The sequence below is a fragment of the Elaeis guineensis genome, chromosome 6 (genome assembly GCF_000442705.2).
Source record: "Elaeis guineensis isolate ETL-2024a chromosome 6, EG11, whole genome shotgun sequence".
Lineage (NCBI taxonomy): Eukaryota > Viridiplantae > Streptophyta > Magnoliopsida > Arecales > Arecaceae > Elaeis > Elaeis guineensis.
In genome coordinates, this window is record NC_025998.2 from 111752674 (window position 1) to 111767997 (window position 15324).

Genomic DNA, 15324 nt, shown 5'->3' on the forward strand with positions numbered 1-15324 from the left:
TTATTATAATGTGTCAGCCATATTGACTTCTAGAACATATATCTAATATGGATAGGTTAAATATTTGCAAAGCAACATTCAAGAACCTTGGCATATGGTTATTGTATAATTTATCCCTTTGACCCTAATGCTCAAAGTGACCTAATGTTTAACTGTCAATCTTGAAATAGTCATCCACATTGTATTTCAATCTTTTTCAAATCCTGTGACACATCACAAAGATTATCCTGGCTAAGATTTTATTGAATTAAAATATAATGATATATTAACTCCTATAATTTGGAGGAGTCAACCCATCTTGACTCACACACCGACTTCATAAGTATTTGACTGTACACAATAGCCTTTCATCATTGTATTAGAAATATAGATAGTCCGACATCAAAACACAGTAAGTTGCTTGTAAGTCATCATTGTAATCTCAGATCGAAGGGATACTTATGCCCATATCCTTCGTGAGCTACTCTTGACAGCAGAGCACTCCACAGGTGAGTCATTGTTCAGTGATGATGTACTCCTATATCTCATCTGTATATCATACTAGTATCTCCACACTCTTTGATTAAGAGGACAACCAACCCATATGGCACACAATGATCTATACTCGATAATCATTATTATCCTTGTTAATAACATATCATTTAGTTGTGAACAAGTTTAAAAACTATTCGATAAATCTTTCTATATCGATTATATTATAGTTCTAAGGACTTCATCATAATACAAGAGTTCAAAAGAAGATGTACTTTTATGATGAATTTATCAAAAATAATTTTTATTCATTAATAATTCATATACAAATTATAAAAAGCTCAATCATCTATAAATAGATAATTAGCTTTAGGATACATTTTCTAAAGACTTTCACTTGGACTAAAGCTAATCAGGACTATATCTAATACCCATCTTCTACTTGTGGGCATCAAACTCTTTAGTTTTGAGAGCTTTAGTGAAAGGGTCGATTAGGTTTTTTTTTCTATCAATCTTTAGCAGCTTGATGCCACCTCGATCGACGATCTCAAGAATTAGGTGATAGCGATGTAGAATATATTTGGTTCTTTAATAGGACTTGGGTTCTTTGACTTGAGCGATGGCATTAGTGCTGTCACAATACAGTAGAACTAGACCTTCAACTGAGAAAATCACTTCAAGTTCGTAGATGAACTTTCTCAACCAAACAGCTTCCTTTACAGCATCGGATGCCGCAACTTCGCATACTAAATCAGCTATTGTGTTCTACTTGGAACTATTCCAATAGATCACTTCACCATATAAAGTGAAAATGTAGCTAGATATACTCTTGCTGTCATCATGATCTGATCGAAAATTAGAATCAGTATATCCCATAAGTTTAAAATCAGTATCTCCATAGATCAACCATTAGTCCTTAGTATTTCTCAAATACTTAAAGATTTTCTTTATAACTTTTCAATGGTTCTCATCTAGATTAGACTGATACTTACTCACTACCCCAAATGAGTAGGCCACATCCAATCTCGTACATGTCATAGTGTACATGATAGATCCCATTGTCAAGGCATATAGGATTCTACTCATACACTCTCTTTTAAGGAGTTGTCGGACAATTCTTTTTAGAGAGAGTAATTCTTTGGCCAATTGGTAGATAGTCCTTATTGAAATTTTTCATGCTAAACCATTTCAGTACGATATCGATGTACGTGGATTGGGATAGTCCAAGCATCATTTTAGATCTATCTCTATAGATCTTTATCTCTAACATGTAGGAAGCTTCTCTCAAATCCTTCATGGAGAATTGTGATGACAACCAGAGTTTCACACTCTGCAGTGCAGGGATGTCATTTTCTATTAAGAGTATGTCATCTACATATAACATAAGAAAGGTGACTATAGAATTATTAGCTAATTTATAGATGCAGAGCTCTTCTCCATTCTTAACGAAGCCATATATTTTGATCATCTTATCAAAATGCATGTTCTAATTCTGAGAAGCTTGCTTCAGTCCATAAATGGACCTGTTTAGCTTGTACACTTTAGATTTATCTATGGATGTGAATCCTTCAAGTTGTATCTTATACATTACTTCCAACTCTCTATTAAGAAAAGTAATTTTGACATCCATTTGTTAGATCTCATAATTTAGATGTGCCACTATAGCGAGCATAATCCGAATGGACTTGAGCATTGCCACAAAAGAGAATATCTTGTCATAGTTAATACCATAATATTGATGATATCCCTTGACAACTAGACGGGCTTTATAGGTCTCTATCTTTCTGTCTGCTCCTCTTTTATTTTTGAAGATCCATTTGTACTCTATGGATTTAATCCCTTCAGGTAGATCAACAAGTGTCCATACATCGTTGATCTCCATGGATTATATTTCAGATTTCATGGCTTTTAGTCATTTCTTAGAATCAGACCTCTGCATGCCATCCATATAGGTGATTGGATCCTCGTCATTCTCATCTAGTTTGACAGGATCACCATTAAAGATCAAGAAATCATAGTATCTATCCGATTGATGTGGTAGTCTACTGGATCTCCTTAATAAAGCCTTTATAATGGGCTTCGAATTTGATTTTCCCATCAAATCTGATTCTAAATTTTTGCTCAAAGGTATTTAGTTTTCTAACTCACGAACTTCATCAAGTTCGATCGTAGTGGTATTAGTTTCTTCTCTAATTTTTTTTTTCAAAAGGAGTATCCTATTGCTGAAGAACACCTTTTGTTTTTCAGTGAGGTAGAAATAGTATTCTTTTATTTTCTTTAGCTATCCTACAAATAAACAATTGTCGAACCTGGATCTAAGTTTATCTATCTTTAAATGTTTAACATAAGCCAGACATCTCCAAATCCTAAGGTGTGAGAGTACTGGCTTACATCTTGTTCATATCTCATATAGAGTTTTATTTACAGACTTACTTAGAACTTTATTCAGTACATAGCATGTAGTTCTTGAGTGTATCCCCAAAAGAAGATGGATAGAGTCACAAAGCCCATCATGGATCAAACCATATCTAATAGTATTCGATTTCTCCTTTCTGACACCCCATTATATTATAGTGTCTTCGGAGGTGTCCATTATGAGAGAATCTTATTCTTTTTAAGATATGTCAGAAATTTATTAGAAAGATATTCACCTCCTCAATCTGATCAAAGAGTTTTAATATTTTTTTTAGTTTATTTTTCTACTTCATTACAGAATCATTTGAACACTTTAAATGATTCAGATTTATGCTTCATAAGATAGATGTACCCATACCTAGAAAGGTTATTAGTAAAAGTAATGAAATAATTATACCCATCTCTGGCACGTGCTCATGGGTCCACATACATTACTATGTACTAGACTTAGAATATCAGCAGCTCATTCACCTTTTTCTTTAAAAGGTGACTTTATCATCTTACCAAGAAGACAAGATTCACAGATCGATAATGATTCATAATCGTTAATGTTAAGGATTCCCTCTTTAGTTAATCTATCCATCCTATTTTTGTTCACATAACCTAGCCGATAATGCCAAAGATAAGCATCACTGATATTATCTACTTTAGGGTATTTATTAGATGTGTACATTACACTAACAACCTATGATAGTAGGTATATGCCATATTTTAATTATCTATGTAAAATTATAGTACCATTCAAAATGATATCACAAAATTCATCTTTTATTAAAAAATTGAAACCAACTTTGGTCAAAAGACTTACAGAGATGATATTCATTAAAAAAGAAGGATAATAATGACAATCATTTAACATAACAATTTTAGACTCAAAAATAAGTTGAATAGTTTTTAGAGTTAGAACTGAAATAAAACTTCCATCTCCAACATTCAAGAACCGTTTGCCGTCTCTGAATTTTTTACTGACCTGAAGTCCTTACAATAAATTACAAATATTAATTGGATTTTTGATATCCAATACTCAGGTAGCAGTATCACACACAAAAAAATTATAAGGAGTTATCATATAAGTACCTTATCCAGCAACAGATTGCTACTTTTTTTTGTTCGACTTATTGGGGTCAAAGGAGGCTATATACTGAGGATAACTCCTCTTTCAGTGATCTAGCTTCTTACAGAAGAAGTACTTTGTCTGGCTTTTGTCAATCTTGGACTTCTTGCTTTGACTGGGCTTTGGAGCCCCAAAATGCTGCACCTTCTTTTTGTTCTTCTTCTTTCCTTTCTTAAAGGGATGACGCCCAGAAGAAGAACCACCCACAATATTCACTGGCTCCTTTTGAAGTTGGTTATCTCTCTCAAAGGTTTGCAATAATCCTAGCAAACCATGATAGTTTACTGTAGATTTGATCATTTTGTAATGACTAAGAAAGGGTAGATAAGACTTAGGCAAAGAATTCAAGATCACATCTTTGCCTAGCTACTCATGTAAGGGAAATCCGAGTTTGCTTAAGTGCTCGATCTACTTGATCATGAATAGTATATGATCAGTGACCAGCACCCCTTCCCTCATCTGTGCATTGAAGACAGGATAAGATATTTTGTGCCTCTCAACTATTAGAAATTATATCCTAAAACTAATCGTATGATGATTGAGTTCATCCTTATATATGAATTATTAATTATTGAATAAAAATTATTATGATATTTTTCATCATAAAGTAACATCTTTCTTGAACTCTTGTGTTGTGATGAAGTCCTTAGAACTATGCTAGTATGCAATAAAGAGAAGATTTATCGCATAGTTCTTAAACATATTCACGACCAAATGATACGTCATTACAAGATAATGACATTTATCGAGTAGAGGTCGTTGTATGCTATATGGGTTGGTTGTCTTCTTAATCAAGGAGTGTGGTGACACTGGTATGGCATATAAGTGAGATATAGAGATACATCATCACTGAACAAGTGACTCATCTGCTGAGCATTCTGCTGTCAAGAGCTACTCATGAAACACATGGGTATAAGTATCCTTCAGATCTGAGATCACTATAGTGACTTGCAAGCAACTCATTGTGCTTTAGTGTCAGACTGTCTGAATTTTTAATACAGTGATAGAAGACTATTGAGTACAGTCAAGTACTTGTGAAGTCTGTTTGTGAATCAAGATGGGATTGACCCCTCAAAATTATTAGAGTTGACGTATCGCTGTATTTCAATTTAGCAAAATTTTGATCAGGATAATACATGAGATGGATTTGAAAGGTTGAAATATAATGCGGATGAAGCAATCCCGGTTGATAATTAATCTGAGACTATCCTAGAGCATCCAGGGTCAAAAAGATTAATTATGCAGTAACCATGTGTGTGGGTTCTGAAATATTTTTTTATAATAATTCGACCTATCTGAATATCAGAAATCATTGCTAGATGGTATCTCGATTAGTGCAGAAATTAATTTCTGTGCTACCGGCTTAGTGTTTGAATTTATGGAATCACACACACAAGTCAAACAAAGTAGGAAGAAATTAACCTATGTTTATATGTCTAATTTGAAAGTACTTGATTTGATTGAATATATAAGCTAACTTGATTAAGAATTAAGTTATGGATCAAAGGAGATTGAAGAGTTGACTATATCTTGCTAGCACTACACATGAGGTTCAGGTTCGATCCCGAGGATGAACAATTTCTGATCTATGATCCATAGAGCATATGAAAGATTGAATTTAACTACTAATTAATTTTAGATTAGATCTGAATTAATTAATCTTAATTAGATTCAAAAATCTAAGTTAGATTTAGTATAAAAGTTTTAAAAAGTTTGAGATTGACAGTCTTTCAAAATTATTTCGAACCAGTTTCGAATTGGATTCGAATCAGACCCATTTTTGATGAGATATGAGTATTCTCACTTACATTGGAATTCTCCTCTATTATTGGCCAACCAACACCTAGAGCTTTGCTCATTTGGGGCATCCCATATGGATGAAGGAGTGGGTGCAAATTGGTTGTCATATGTGATGGCAATTCTATCTCATGTAGGAATCTTTCTTTCATGAGTATTAGACTGATTCAAATCAGATTTGAGTTAGAACTCCTATACTTATTAGGTCATAAAAATCATCTATAAATAGAAAGGATCTCTACCTATGGATACATGGCAAACAAATTAAATTGAGAGAAGAGAGAAAGAGAGAGAGAGAGGCGTGAGAAGAGAGAGAGGTCCCTTCTTCCCTTTTGCCCTCTCCTCTTATTGCCGCCCCTCTTCCCTTGGGCGTGGATCCATCTTGGGCATTTCACTTGCTGATGTGAGGTGTTACACCAGCACATCTTATCCCTTGATTGATTGAGTTGCAAAGGTAATTGGATTGGAGTTCATCCTGCTTTCCTGCGATATCTGATGTGCATGCAAAGTAGAGGGTCTGCACATCCAGGCCTTCACGAAAGTTTATATCAGATAATTTGAGATTTGATCTTTGGTTCTACTGCTAATCAGGTAAGGATTTGATCCTTAATCAAGTAGATAAATAGAACAATTTTTAGATGCAACTTGGGACTTTCGAGGAGAAATAGTTTCTTTCCCTTCAATTGGTATTAGAGCAGGCCTGAAATATATGCATGCATAACAAATTTTTTTGGGATTAATTATATAAGATGTGTTGGTGCAGAATTTCATCGATGCTGGAAAAGCTGGAGTCGAGGGGATCACAGCCGCCGTCGGGACCTACAAGAAAAGTCTAAACCGAAGTTGGGGGTGCTCCGACAAGACCCACTAACGCTCAAGTCAGTACTCTGTTGGTGCAGAATTTCATCGATGCTCGAGAAGCTGGAGTTGAGGGGATCACAGCCACCATCGGGACCTGCAAGAAAAGTCTAAACCAGAGTTGGGGGTGCTCCGACTGTTAGATATGTGCCCTAAATGCCAAATCGGCTGACACATTCCTGTACAGAACTAAGGGCAAATTTATAATTTTGACTATAAATGAATAAAAGGGCTATTCTTCTATCACATTGTGTACATTGTGTCTGTGATATATCCTTTGAGTTAGTGGAAATATAAATTCATATTTTCAAGAGTTGAAAATTTAAGACATGAATTTACATAACTAACTCATAAACTGCTCCTGACCATAGGATCATCACGAGAATGATGATCGATCTGAAAGGTTGGTGTACGATCGCTTTCTTAGGATAGATGAGTCTTGAGTCTGTGGTGTGGAGATACCAGAGTGAGAGTACAGATATTTATTGAGAATAAGAGTACTGAGCGTAACCACCTCGAGCAGTCATAAGGAAGTCTACCTTCTCGTCGATGACTAGCTCGATGCTGCAGTTGTGTGTCTAGTTCTTTGACCTGAGATGCATCGACAGTTCACCTTGAGTGTGTTATAGTTATTGAGAATAGTATCCCAAAGCCAATCATCAGTCTGTTGACGGTTGTGCTCATTTTTGTATATGTACATGAATTATGAATTAATAAAAATTATTTTGGTATTTTTCATCATAAAATATTTTATCTTCTAATGAACTCCTATGTTGTGGTAAAGTTCTTAGGACTATTTAGACTCGACAAAGAATGATTTATCGTTTAGTCCTTAAATTTATTCGCGACCAAATGAACGTGACCGACTCCGGAGCTATTTCTACTGTCAAGATTTGCTCCAATAGAATATGGGTATAAATATCCCTCCGACCTGAGACCGCTACGGTGACTTGCAAGCAACTCACTGCACTTAGGCACTGGACTACCTGAATTTCTAATTCAGTGACGGAAGGCTGCTGGGTGTAGTCAAGTACTTGACTTGTCGGTGCGTGTGTCAAGATGGGATTGACCACTCCAGTTTAGGAGCTATGTATAGTCGTGTTTCAATTTAGCAAAACCTTGGCCAGGGTAGTCTTTGTGAGAAGTCATAGGACTATTTGAGTTGAGCACGATTCGGATGATCTAATCAGGGTTGACAGTTTAACCCTGAGTCATCCTAAACACAGAGGTCAAAAGGATGAATTATACGGTAACCATATTCACGTAAGTTTTGAGTGTTATGATTGTGACCATTCGACCTATCCGATCATCGGGTACCATTGCTAGATGGTCATTTCGATTAGTACAGGAATTAGTTCCTGTGCTACCGGCTTAAGTTTGAACCTGCAGGGTCACACACATTAGAGGTTCTTATCTGATCTGATAGCTGGTGAAGAGTCCTTCATGTCTGAGATTCTATGATCGAGAATCAAGATTTTCTGATCATGAATTCCATATATTTTGGGTACCGGGGTCAAGAGTCCCACTGGTTTAGGACTCTTCGATCAGGGTTACATATCGATGAATTCTAATGCCTGATTACCCATCGAATTTGGACTCAATATTTATGAGAGATTTAATTAGTGATTTGATCACTAATTAACTCAATTTGATTAAGTAATTAATTTTAGATCAAGTCCAATTGAATTGGATTCAGTTGGGTTTGACCCGATTAGGTTAAGAGTTGACCTAATCATCGAGATGGTTTGGTCCTTGATATGATCAGGGGTTGGGCTTAATCAATTCTTGATCTGATTAGGATTTTATTGAGCCTAATTAAGTCTAATTAAGTTGGGTTTAAATTATTCTAATTGGGCCTAACTTATTTGGTTCAATTAGGTTGGTTTAAATAATGAAACCACCTTGACCCATTCTCCCTGCGCCACCTCACTTCCACTACGCCCATTTGAATTCACGAGAAGGAAGTTCTCATGAATTTTTCCTCATACAAAGCCCTCCTCATGCCCTACTTTAATGCACCATATGAGTGGATAAGGATGATTGGTTGGCTATTCAAATTCAAAATAAAGTTTGAATTTGAATGAGCAACCAATCTTAGCACCTTGACCTTATCCTCTTTTAATGCCCTATTTATTACACGAGAAAATATTTCTCATGAAATCATTCATGCACAAATTAAGTCACGCCCTCCTCTTCTCACACCCTTAGTGGATAGGGATAAATTGATTTCCATTTGAATTCAAAATTTGATTTGAATTCAAATGTGCAATTACTCATCTTTATCCTCTCACGTGGATAAGACATTTGACGTTGTTTTAAAAGGTGGAGAAGAGTGGGGAGTGTGCAAGAAAAATTTTGGAGAGAAAATCTGGGCGTGAGAAATCCTTGTGTGCAGGGTGAAGGTCAATATCCTTCCGAGAGAAAAAGAAAGAAAAGAAAGAAAAAGTGTGCGTAGGATTTCAGTGAGTTCTTTAGGGTTTTAGCCTGGAGTTCGGAAAGTGAGAAGGTAAGCTACGAGTGTTGTGAGCCCACTAAATTTTAGAAAGATCTTCAACATCTTCTCAAGCACATTTACTGACGATCTGGAGTGCCTGAAGAATCGACAGACATCGATCGAAGGAGTTCGATCAGCATTGGCCGTCGAAAGGGCTCTACAACGAGCTAGCACTCGTGAGGAGTCGATCAGATTGGGAGCTTCGTGTGGATGATCCACAGAGGCCAGACATACTGTGTGGCTGCATTGCGATGATCAGACTCTCCCGACAGTGATCAGATTACGGCGATCTATTATCCGCACAAAGATATTGTGTTCTGAACACATTACAGAAAAGTATTTACTGTTCAAATTTGAATTTTAAATTTAAATGCATGCATGCTATATATCATATTTAGATCCTAGTGTAGGATAAATTCTTATTAATTAATTAGATTAATTAATAATTTTCACTGTAAAATAATGATTTTGAAAAAATTTTAAAATTACCATTTTACCCCTGCACTATTTTTCCCCACAATAGTTTGACTACACCATAACTCAGTCTCCTAGTCATTCGAAACCCTGAGGTGTATGTTGGCTATAGCATATCCATTGTAGGAACCAGATCACACCAAGATGGGATCTATCAACCTCGGTAGATGAGAAGAGTAGTCCTATGATGATCGAAAGATCGAGTCCTTAAGCCCATGGCCATGGCAGAGTGAAATAATGGAAAAGAGTTTTCTATTGGATTTCACATCAGACTCAAATCGATCGATTGATTCATATGACTGATGTTGGATTTGACGAGTTCACCTTAACCCTAATTCAGTCAGGACTCATAATAGAGGAACTCAATCACATAGGTAGCTGCACCAAGAGGTTCGTCTTTAGTTCTGATGGATTGCCACCATATACTGCTAGATATCACTGATGAATTTTGAGAGCAATTAGAATGATTTTGATGATCGATCATTCTAATTATCTGAATCAGAAGAGTTCTGGTCCATCGAAAGGAGTTTCGATGATGTCGATGATGAGATCACGACATGTCTCATTACCATATAGAATTGAACCTAACTGAATCACACAAATAAGGGTTAGGGTCTGGATGTCATCAATTGGGCTATCCCAATTGATTTGGATAAGATCCAATTAGGTTCAAGAAAATCGTGCTAGCACTCGATTGAGCCTAACTTTCTCCTCGTGTAATCTTTTCTGTCTCTACTGAGCCAAATATGATCTGACTCATCTAGAAAACCTTGGAAAGGTTTCTCTCAGTCTAATTGAAGCTTGTTCAGCTCAAAAAAGGCTTATCTTAATTCATGAGATGAATTTAAGACAACACCTGCTAATTTCTAGCACCTGCCAATTTTATTTTAGGACATCTGTCAAAATTTGACATATGGGTCTTAAACTGAAGAAGATTCATTGGAGGATTTTTGTGGAGTGTCCACATATCCAAACCACTTCAAATTGGATGCCACAATCAGATTATGGTGTGAGCTCAATTGGATTTAAGTGGGTGCCCCAAATGGATAAGAACCAAAGAGTCCTGATAAACTTGGACTCTTTGGCGCCATCTTATTTGTGCTTATCCGATGTTGGTGCCAACATAGGAGAGAGTATGGGAATTCTTATCTGATGTAATCAAATGATATCACTCCACCAATCAGAATTTTTTCAGAATTTATTGGAATTTTCTGATTGGTCGAATGATGTGGCACTGCGCAGCATACAGGATCTATATAAACCCTGTTGCACCTAGGGTTTCGAGATAGAACTTGTTTTATGCAAAAAACCCATTAGCTGCTGTCTCCTCCCCTCTTATCTAATCCTCCCTGCTCTACTTTCTCCCCTCTTCACGTCCAAGAAGTTGGACGTTCATCTGGTAAAGGTACAAGGCGTGGTGACACCTGGAACAGAAGGCTGCAGGACATCTTCGACAGGCTGCTGCTCCAACTTCAAAAGGAGTTCTGAAGTACTTTCAAATTATATATTGATCTGATTTTTGGAGTGTAGAATCATGAGGAGAAGATGTTCTAGATCCTACCTAAGTGGATACTGGTAGAGGCCAGACACTTGTCTGGCTACATCAGAACTTTAGGCAGTGCTGCGATCATCTACAGGGTAATTAGATTACCCTTGAGGTATGTCTATATTTCTCATACTTTTAGATTTAATTTTAGATTTTAAATATCAGATAATAAAATTAGATCTAATAGATATTAGATCTAAAATAGCATAGGATAAAAATTTTTAATTTATTTCACTCCAGATTTGATGAAATCTGGAAGATCCTACACAGGAAAAAGGTGGTTTTTCCTTCAAGTGGTATCAGAGCCAGGTTGTTGGCTCTATTTCAGATCTATTTTAGATCTGATTTTAATTTTAATTTATCTAATATTAAATGATTTCAAATATTACATCAGATATAATAGAATCTAAAATCAAAATATTTAAAATTAAATCTAAGAAGATCTAACATGCATAAGATGCATGACTAGACTAGGATTAATTGAATCCATAAATAGTCTTAAGTTTTATATTTTAATGAGATTAAAATATAAATTAAATATAATTTATTTTCTATTTTTTTGGATATTATAATTGTTATAATCAGATTAGAAAATAAAAAATAAAATTTTAATTATTTCATAAAATTGATCTGTTGCATGCCTAGACTAATTATAGAATTGTTCTAATAATTTATCTAGAATAGTTTATATTTTGAATAGTTCAATTTAAATTCTATTTTTTAGATATTACATATGATGTATCAGATCTAAAAGCATGTTAATTAGAATGATTTTTGATACATGAGATGTAATGTATTAGTTAGATCTTAAATTATATATGTGATATGTTAATTTAGATCTAACTAGTTTTGTAGTTAAATTTATATTTCTGATTATGGTGTTCCTCATGGCCGTCCGATCATAAGAACAAAGTAGGATTTTAAGACCCTCTCTTTCCATTCAATGGGGTGTTCATATGACATGTAGGGGTGCCGTGCGTTCATCCTTAATCAGAAATCAAAACTTACTTTTTTGCAAAATTCTAAGATTTATTTTACATGCTTTGTTTATGAACCCAAACTTAATTAATGTATTGAGCTTATGAAATTAAGTTAGGTCTAAAATTAAAAATTTCAAATCTAAGACATTTTCATAAGATTGGGTTCGGGCTTGGGTAGCTCAATTAGGTCTAGCGGTTGATCAAACCGAATCAAGAGTTGGTTAGGTGGGATCATGAAAGCTAATAATTGACCAGCCTAATAGGATTAAGTCTGGGTCAAGATCGAATCACATTTAGATGTGACTCAATCAAGTTAAGACCTAATTTGGCTCAGTGGTTAGAGCCTGAATTGTAGGCTAACCCAATTAGTTCTGGTTCGACAATTTGGTGTCTAAGGTAAGTTGGGCAGATGCGACCGACTGATTTTTAATTGAGAGCTACTCGACTCGAATGCGTTCTTATCGAGTTAATGGCATATCCCTCCCATCGGTCTCACTTACCTGGCCATATGTGTCAATCCAGTTCTAATTTGAGATGGCTAACAATTCGAGCTGACCCATGCCACTAGGTTAGTCATAATTTTTATGACTATGTCAAGTCAAGTTTAAAGAGACCTAAATCAAATCTCCCTAAGAAAATATTAAGTCTAGGTCTTCCACCATTGTGGATGTGCGGGCTCTTCCCGAGGTTGATTGTTCTCGGCTGGTTACAGTGGCTCAGTTGCACCGGAAAGATGCAACCATGTCCATTAGGCATTGGATGTTACAGATTAGAGGATGGGTTGGGCTCAATATTTCAAATACGGTGAGGGACCCAATCAGGAATCTAGTTCATGCAAATGGTGGGTTTGGCTTAACTAAGGATTGGAGTAATATCCTGAATACGGTGAGCTTCATGAATTAGAGACCAAGTTTTGGGTGCACCATGATTAGAGAATCATTGGACAAGAGTTGTCCACTCATCGGTTGACCCATCACCAATAACTGTTAGGTGAGGTGATGAGCCAGTCGGTGAGACTGCACCACCCACTAGAAATTACTAATCATGGAGATTTTCACATCTCTACCAAGGGAGTGTAGGGATCTAAAAAAATAGTGGGAGTCTAATTTGTTTAAAAATAAAAATTCTAAACAAATTGGTTGAGTCTGATTATAAAATCTAACTAGAAACTTTTGACTCTCTACAGGAAACATGTCTGCCTCAAACCCCCTGACCAAAATTCTAGACACTCATAGACTGACTGGATCAAATTTTAAGGACTGGTTGAGGAACTATAAAATTATTTTAAATTTTAAAAAATTGACTCATGTCTTGGACCAGGACCCACCTGCCATGCCAGCACGTCTGACTGCTTAACAGAGAGCGTCTCTGGAAAAGTGGATGGATGATGATAACAAAGTCAAGTACTACATGTTGGGTGCAATGTCTGATGATTTGCAGCACCAACATAAAAATATTTTGACTACCCATCAAATGTTGGCTCACCTACAAGAGTTGTTTGGTGAACAGAGTCGCGCGGCCAAGTATCAAGTCTGTCAAAGATTTTTTAAGGCCAAGATGCATGATGGGCAGTCAGTCCAAGATCATTGTTTGACAATGATCAAGGATCTTAAGGAGCTTGAGAAGCTCGGTATCATCTTAGACAAGAATTTTCAGATTGATGTGATCCTTCAGTCCTTGTCCGATGCATATGGTCAGTTCATCATGAACTTCCATATGCATAAGATGCAATGTACCTTGACCGAGTTAATGAATATGCTGGTTACGGCTGAGCTTTCAATGAAAGGTTCAAAAAGCTCAGTTCTTACTGTGGAGCAGACTTCTTTCAAGAGAAAGTATTTTGGAAAGAAAAAGAAGTCCATAAAGAAGCAGAAGGTGGATGGCAAGAACAAGAAGACAGGACCGAAGAAGAAGGCTTCTGAAAAGGGAAAGTGTTTTCACTATCAATCAGAAGGCCATTGGAAGCGGAACTGTCCTCAGTACCTGGCCATCCTAAAGAACAAGAAGGATGGTCCTTCTGGAGGTATGCTCATTATCGAATCTAATCTTACGATTTCTTCTGCATCCAGTTGGGTGCTTGACTCTGGTTCTAGTGCTCATTTATGCACTTCTATGCAGGGCTTGAGGAGAGCAGGAGGCTGAGGGATGGGGAGATGATCCTACGTATTGAGAATGGAGCAAGAGTTGCTGCTGTGGCCGTAGGAACCTATTCTCTGCGATTACCATTAGGATTAGATTTAGTTTTAAGAGACTGTTATTATGTGCCTGCAGCAAGCAGGAATTTGATTTCTGTTTCATGTTTAGCACAAGAAGGCTATGTGATTAGCTTTCATAAAGACCATTGTAACATATTTTATAAAAATAATAAAGTTACAAATAGTTTTATTATTAATGATCTCTATCAGTTACATGTTGATGTATCTGTTTTTAATATTGAGCAAAATGTGAATGCCATAGGAATTAAAAGGCCTAGAGATAGTCTAAATGATAAGTATCTGTGGCACCTAAGGCTAGGTCATATAACGGAAGATAGGGTTAACAAATTGGAGAAATCTGAGCTACTGAGTCTATTGATTTTTGAGTCATATCCAGTTTGTGAATCATGCTTTCAAGGCAAAATGATCAAGCTCTCTTTTGTGGGACATGGGGAAAGAGCCACAGACCTACTTGCCCTAATACATACGAATGTGTGCGGCCCATTTGATGTGCCGGCTAGAGGTAACTTTGTCTACTTCATTACACTTAAGTGATATATTTTTACATTTATTGAAGATATTTTTGATAATTTATGGTGCTAACATCTTCTTAAAAACCCTAATTTCATGAATTTATTGAATTTTTTTAAAAAATAAGTGATTTTAAAAAAAATATAAAATTAGATATATTTATAAAAAAATAGATGTTAATTTAATTGAGTAATTTAAGCACCAAAATGAAAAAAATTTTTAAAACATTTAATGTATATTTTTTCTAATTTTTCAGATGAAAATCGGAGCGAAAACAAAGCTAAAATACCCTAAAAAATAAAAAATATTACCTCCGGTGCACAGTGGACCGGTCGGTCGGTCCATAGAGCCAGGGCATGGTCCACAAGAATATTTACGTGGTCTACAGGCATGGCTCACAGTGAGAGAAAGATCCTGGGTGTGATCCAACGGTTGAGATTAAATCCGAC